The sequence below is a fragment of the Solanum pennellii genome, chromosome 10 (assembly GCF_001406875.1).
Source record: "Solanum pennellii chromosome 10, SPENNV200".
Lineage (NCBI taxonomy): Eukaryota > Viridiplantae > Streptophyta > Magnoliopsida > Solanales > Solanaceae > Solanum > Solanum pennellii.
The window spans coordinates 57,644,737-57,651,536 of NC_028646.1; the positions used below are offsets into that span (position 1 = coordinate 57,644,737).

General features: G+C 32.4%; 1 long non-coding RNA gene across 1 annotated transcript; it reads left to right on the top strand.

The window, feature by feature from the left end:
• The first annotated feature begins 2,512 nt into the window (after positions 1-2,512).
• On the top strand, positions 2,513-5,764 carry LOC107032382. The gene is made up of 2 exons (XR_001458355.2): positions 2,513-2,937; positions 3,050-5,764. It is a non-coding gene; the product is annotated as an uncharacterized LOC107032382 (long non-coding RNA).
• The last annotated feature ends 1,036 nt before the right edge of the window (positions 5,765-6,800 follow it).

The window sequence follows — 6,800 nt, forward strand, 5'->3', positions numbered from 1 at the left end:
TCATTTAGTATGAAACATTGTATATCCCATGTGAGGCATTCTTACTTTGATGTATGGGTTATGCCCAAATTCTTACTCTTATTAGATGGTTATGAGATGAGACGACTATTATGCCTATGTTATATTATATATACTTATGTGCAATAAAAGTAGAAGACTAACAAATCTTCCTATACGAAGGGTCTATTTATACTCGATATATATATTCTATGTGTATGTAGAGATCTATGTAAACCTCCGAGTAGAAGTAACGAAAAGTTTTAAATTTTCCGCTAAATTTGACCTATGAATGTAATGATGTAAGAGGCTAGTCTTAGTCCTCAAAGAGGACGGTGATGCCAGTTACGTCTAGGGGTTATTCCCGGACGTGACAAACTATACATCACATTCATACCGAAGCATTGACAAAATAAGTTTTTGCTGGGTATTAAAAGTTTTTTTTTGTTGGATATTCGAAGCAAGCTAGGAGTAATCGTTCCTCTACTCACTAGCTAAATGAGAAGTGTTGAAGAAGAAGGAAGCTGACGATAGGAACATGTCAAAGGAACAAGTCCAACGAAGCTGACTGACGAGTTTACAACACTACTCTAGAATTAGAGTAGCACTAGGATTAGACTACTTATATTAATTAGGATTATATTATGTCTAGGATTAGATTACGATTAAGATTAGATTATGACTAGAATTATACTATAACTAGGATTAGTTTAATTATAATTGCATTATTATTATTATAGTAGTAATAGGTATTGTAGTAGGACTCTAAGTATAATTAACTTAGACTCTACAATTTTCTTCCTATATAAGGAGTATGTACTTAACAATTTTAATCATCAATACATCCTTGGTTTCTCCATACTTATATGAGATTTCTACAGATATCACGTCGAGAAAAAATCGAGAATTTTCTATTTGATTATTTTTTTTACCATGTATTTTTACGCGATAGGCCATTGAAAGAACAGAAAAGATAAGGCGTTAGATGAATTTGAAAAAACACATGAGGATTCGATGAATATGAAATATTATCAATGAGAAGGGGTAAGAGTTAGTGTTTCAATTAATTTTGAAACAAATTCATCCGTTAAAAGTTTTGAAATAACAAAATACATGAATGTGAATCTTAACATTCATTGTATTTTAATTCTACGTCATAAGGTTTTTGAAATATACTTTTGTTATTAAATTCTACATTAGAAGTTTTTGAAAGATAAGTTCTCTTTTCAATTCATGAACCTATAATAAATACTATTAAATTAAAAGTCTTTTCTTGCAAAACTTTTGTACTATAAATTGAGTTTCTTTTGGTTGAAAATATACGCACTCAAAAACTGCTTTCCCTTGCAAAACATTTGTGAGATATTAATCAAAAGATGAAATCACCAATTCAAGAATAGAAGAGTAACATTCTTGAATGCTACTTGTCTTGTGGCTAGTTGAATTCCGAAGATAAAAATTGTTATTTATTCTTCTGATTGCTCGTGAGAGATATTCCAACTATCTTCAAGAAACGTATTAATGTGTCTCCAAGCCAATTAAGTTTTATTTTGGATTTCTAACTCCTTGTATTTTTATCATTCTTGTTTATTTGTTCTCACAAAGGGACAAGAAAAATTGTTATAATATGAAGAATAAAGAAGAGAAGAATGGGAAAGGAAGAAGAAAGGAAGAGCGGGAAAGCAAGGTTTCAGGGAGAAGAAGGCACAATAAGTCGAGGAAAAGAGAAATTGTTCTATATTAAGAATTAACTAGAAAACTCAAAATAAAGTTATGTTTGGTAATTTTATTAAACTATGACTATATAAATTTAATTAGAGGGCTGAAGTTAACTAAGTCAGATAATTTATTAATAATCTTTCCTAATTCTTCACTCTTTCTGGCCGAGACCACCCATCTCTAATTTCTTTAATTTTCTTTTGTCGAATTCTATTTTCTCAGTTTTATTCTAGATAATAACTTTTCGTAAATTATTTTCAATAGACATATAAATATGTGGATCACCCAAAAGTTTCTAAATCCATATCATACCTTGAAAAATTAGTATGACAAATATAAAAAAACATGGTTTATACAGATCTATTCACGCGCCGTGAAAGGGACCACAGTCCATAAAGGGATCAAAGCTTGGAAACATGAAAATTTGGATGGATGTTTCACGGGCTGGTTCATGGAGTATGAGTACTTTGACGAGCCATGGTATGGTCCGTAAACCCAAGGATCCGAAACATAAATTGTGCCTTTCATGAAAACTATCAAGGTTCGTGAATTAATTCATGAATTGTACAAGCTCTCGTGGAATGAATTTCAGACCACCCAATATTCCTTCACTTTTACGGGTACCTTCAGACCGAGAATTACTGTATATGGAAGGCCTCCATAAATGTCTTCCGACAGTTTTAAGTCATGGTATTTAAGTTTTTTTTCCACTCTTTTAATTTCTATACTAGATCGTTTTGGTCTATTCTAAGTGGGTATACTTGATTCCTAATGATTCTCTCAAATTAAAGTTTCTTTTATACCAACAAAGGTTGTGATGGAGTGGTAAGTACTTCTTCTTCCCTAACCAATAGGTCTCGAGTTTGAGTCCCCTTTGATATGTAGTCTCCTTTGTTAGAGCCAATCCGAATTTAGTGGGGCTCCAATAGGGGTGGCAACTTGAGTTCATATTTTAGAAATCAGCCCCTTTTGTCCATATTTAATAAGAAAATGGTTAAATATGAATATCAGCTTATTTGAAAATCCCACATAAATATGGTCAATATGGGTTAATAGTGGGTGCCCATATCCAACCCATAACAGATCAAACTCTTTTAAGAAAAATCCCTAATTCAGCTGCGCAGAAATCTCAAGTCCGATACAAGTTGCACTTTCAAGACCGCTGGCTCAAATCTTTCTCCATTTCTTTGACTCTCTCTGCTGAAAAAATCCATTGTTAAGGTATGTATTTCCTTGACTTTCTTAATCAGGTTGGAAAGAAAATTTATTCTCATCATCAAACTGCAAAGAATGTTTCTATTTCCACGACACTCTATTTGTTTTTCTTTAACAGAGATATACATGGAGGCTAATGAGGCTTCTTGTGAGGTCAGTTCGTCTATCTCGAGAAAATGATATAAAAGAAATACTTCAATTGTTTGGAATACTTTCTCGAAATTACTTTGTACTAGTGATAACGAAAGGTAAAAAGCATAATGTCAGGCATGTAAGGAAATATTTGTATCCGATGTTAATACTACAATTATGAAACGCCATATAGATAAGCATTTGGATAACACACAAGAACACGAATATGCATAAATTGATCAAATAATTTATTGTGAGACAGTCTCTGTTGCTATTCTAAAGCATAATTTTCCTTTTAGCTTTGTTGAAAATCAAGAAAGTAGAGATATCCATCATACTTAAATACATATGTGAAAACTATCTCAAGAAATACGGCTAAGGCTGATATATTGAAGTTATATGATCGGGAGAAAGAACTTTTAAAGTGTGAGCTTGCAATCAATCCGAGTAGAATCTGTCTGACTTCAGACATGTGGACTTCTGCAGCTTCAAATGGTTATATGTGTTTAACCGCTCATTATGTTGATTTGAATTTAAATCTTAAAAAAAGAGTATTAATTTTTCGTATGTTCCTCCTCCATATTGTGGTGCAGTTTTAGGTCCTTTGCTTATTGAGTTTATTAAGGAATGGGGCATTTAAAAGAAGATTTTCGCTCTTACTTTGCATAATGTTAATTGCAATAATGGTGTAGTAGATCATTTTAAAATCATTTATGCTGATGCATTCTCTAGTTTGTGATTGAAAGTTCTTTCATATTCGTTGCGGTAATCATATGTTGAACTTAATAGTAAAGGCTGGTTTGGAAAAAGCAAATGACGCCATTGAAAAAGTAAGATAAGGTGTTAAGAACATTCAAAATTCGGAAAGAAGAATATTAGAGTTTGTGGAATGCATTAAGGATCATGGGTTGCCATGTTCAAAGAAGCTTCGTCAAGATGTAAGTACTCGTTGGAATTCCACTTACCAAATGCTTGATAGCGCTCTTCTCTACCAACAAGCTTATATTCAATATAAATTTCTTGATATTGATTTCAAACATAGTCTTTCCGAGGCGGAATGGAAAAGGGTAGAGAGTATTACTAAATTATTGAAACCATTTTATGAGATTACTACATTATTTTCCAGAGGCAAATATCCTACTACAAATTTGTATCTTCCAAATGTATGGAAAATTCAAATGTTGTTAAAGGAAGCAAAAAATAGTAGTGACCGAGTTATGAATGATATGGCTACTTTAATACTAAGAAAGTTTAAGAAATATCGGAGGTCGTATAGTATCATTTTGTCAATTGCCATTGTCCTTGATCCTCGATATAAATTGAAGTTTGTGAGGTTTTGTTTCTTCAAGATGGATTCTATGACTGCTGATGCAAAGGTTGAAAAAGTTATAGATCATTTACAACTGTTATTCAGAGAATACTTGATAACTTCAACAACAATTTCTCTCTTAAGGGAGAACATTTATCATACAAGCAACAATGAAATGAGGTATGATATTGAAGAGTTTGATGTGTTTGGGAATTAGTTAGAGTCTGGTAGAGATAAAAAACAATTAGATTTGTATTTAGAGGAGCCTAAATTTGATCGTAAAGAGAATCCAAATTTAGATGTACTTGCATATTGGAAGGAGAATAGAGGAAGGTATCCAGAGCTTTCGTTGATGGCACAAGATATCTTGAGCATACGTATTACCATGGTAGATTCAGCATCTACCTTTAGCATTGGAGGTAGTATTATTTGAAAGTTTCACAGTTCTATTTTGCCTTCAAATGCTGAAGCAAAATTGTGTGCTAAAGATTGGCTTTGCGGACAAGAAGGTAAGTCATCATTTACATATTGAGATTTATTTTGTTGTGTTATAATAGCCTTAATTTATAGTATAAGTTTCCATTAATTAATATGAATAACAAATATTTTGTTCTTTTGTTACTTTTATTTTCCTACATACATGCATTGGTAGCTTTTAGAATAACAAATTAATTGTTGGAATTTGCTACCAAATGTTTCTGTGATGGAAAATTTTGATTTTTATTGGTTATACAAATATATAAAAAGCTTGGCTTTGGAATTTTTGGGTTTCTCATTGTCCATTAGTATTTTTCATCTTTGATGTTCATACATCTGCATTTTGAATTCATGGGAAAAATTGTGCAAATTTAACAACTTCAATTTTTTAGCTTGTATCTGAGATGTTTCACTTCTTTATTTTTAGTGATAAAGTCTTATGTATGCTTTATGTCTATGTGGGTTTGGGAATGCCTGGTGCTCATCGAGTGATGATATTTGGCCATAGTCCTCGAGCAGTCTTTATGTAGCTTAATCATGGGAAGTTACTGGTGATTGATTGAGTTTCGGTCTATGCTTTAGTCAATGAATTTTATAGTACAATATAGCTTGATAACATATATAATACTCATTTTTTGCTCAACTTCATCTTGCTGCTTCACTGCAACCACAAGCAGTGAAAAAGATGTAGATAGTGCAACAAAGAAGATGAAATACCTGACATCCTAATGCACTGCTGGCTGCTGCAAATCGACCGTCAAATATTATACTATTTTGTTTAGTCTCTAGCTTAGCCATGTGATTGCACTTAAATTATGTTTGTATTTTTGTACTTTAATTATTGTATTTTGATGTTTACTTGATTTCCACAGAATGAATATCGATCTTTGTCCTCTTAGAATCATTTGAGTACTATTTGTTGGTGATGTCTCTTTAGTTGTTAATATTTGATTTTTACTTCTTGATTGCTTACTGTTTATACGTTAAATGTTAGATGGAGAGAAATGAGAGTGGTGATTTGATGTACGGAGTAATTGAGAGAATTGTGTAATAATATTGTATTATCAAGAAAAAATAGATAAATTGATGTCATGAAGGAGATAACGTTTGTTTCCAGCTATTGGGAAGGTTTTCCAGTTCACTTAGTCAAGGAAATATGGAGAGATTTTTAATTGGTTAGAATCATTTTACCCAAACCATATTTGACCAAATCCGTATTTGTCCATATTCTATTTGAGTGGATTGTGATCCAAATCATTTTTGCTTAATCCATATTTAATCTATCCAAATTCGATCCAATTCGATCATTTGCCACCCCTAGGCTCCAACGTGGGTATCGTACACCAGGTAAGAAACTAAAGTATCCATTCAAGGGTGTCAGTTGAATCTCAGTTTTCCTTCTTTCTCTTGTGGGTTGTATCTGACCTTCAATGCTTAATGTTAAACTTGATGTCGCTCTCATATATTTTTGATAATGACGTTTGTGTGCTAATATTTTTAGTGATGATGTTTGTGTGCTAGTATATATGTTACCCTATCTAAATTTAGTAGTTATAAGAAACTCTAGATTGTAAATAGAGCTGTCAAAATGAACTAGCCCAACCCAATCCAATCCAATTCAACCCTAATGGGTTAGGGAGTTAAATGGACTAGGATGGGCTGACCCATTTAATAAAGGGAAAATTATGTGGCTAAGCAAATTTATACTATTTAATTACTCATCATAGCTATAGTTTGATATAATTACCACTAGCGACTAACATTATACATCAATTACGTGGGCTGGCTTCAAGTTTGTAAATTAGTTATGTTTGTGTATGTATAATTCGCCAGGATATATAAATACATATGTATAATATATACTTTTTTAACCTATAGACATATACAATTCACCTCTCTCCCACTCTCTGCCCTTTCTTACTCGCCTCTCTCCTCCCTCCTCCCTCTCTCA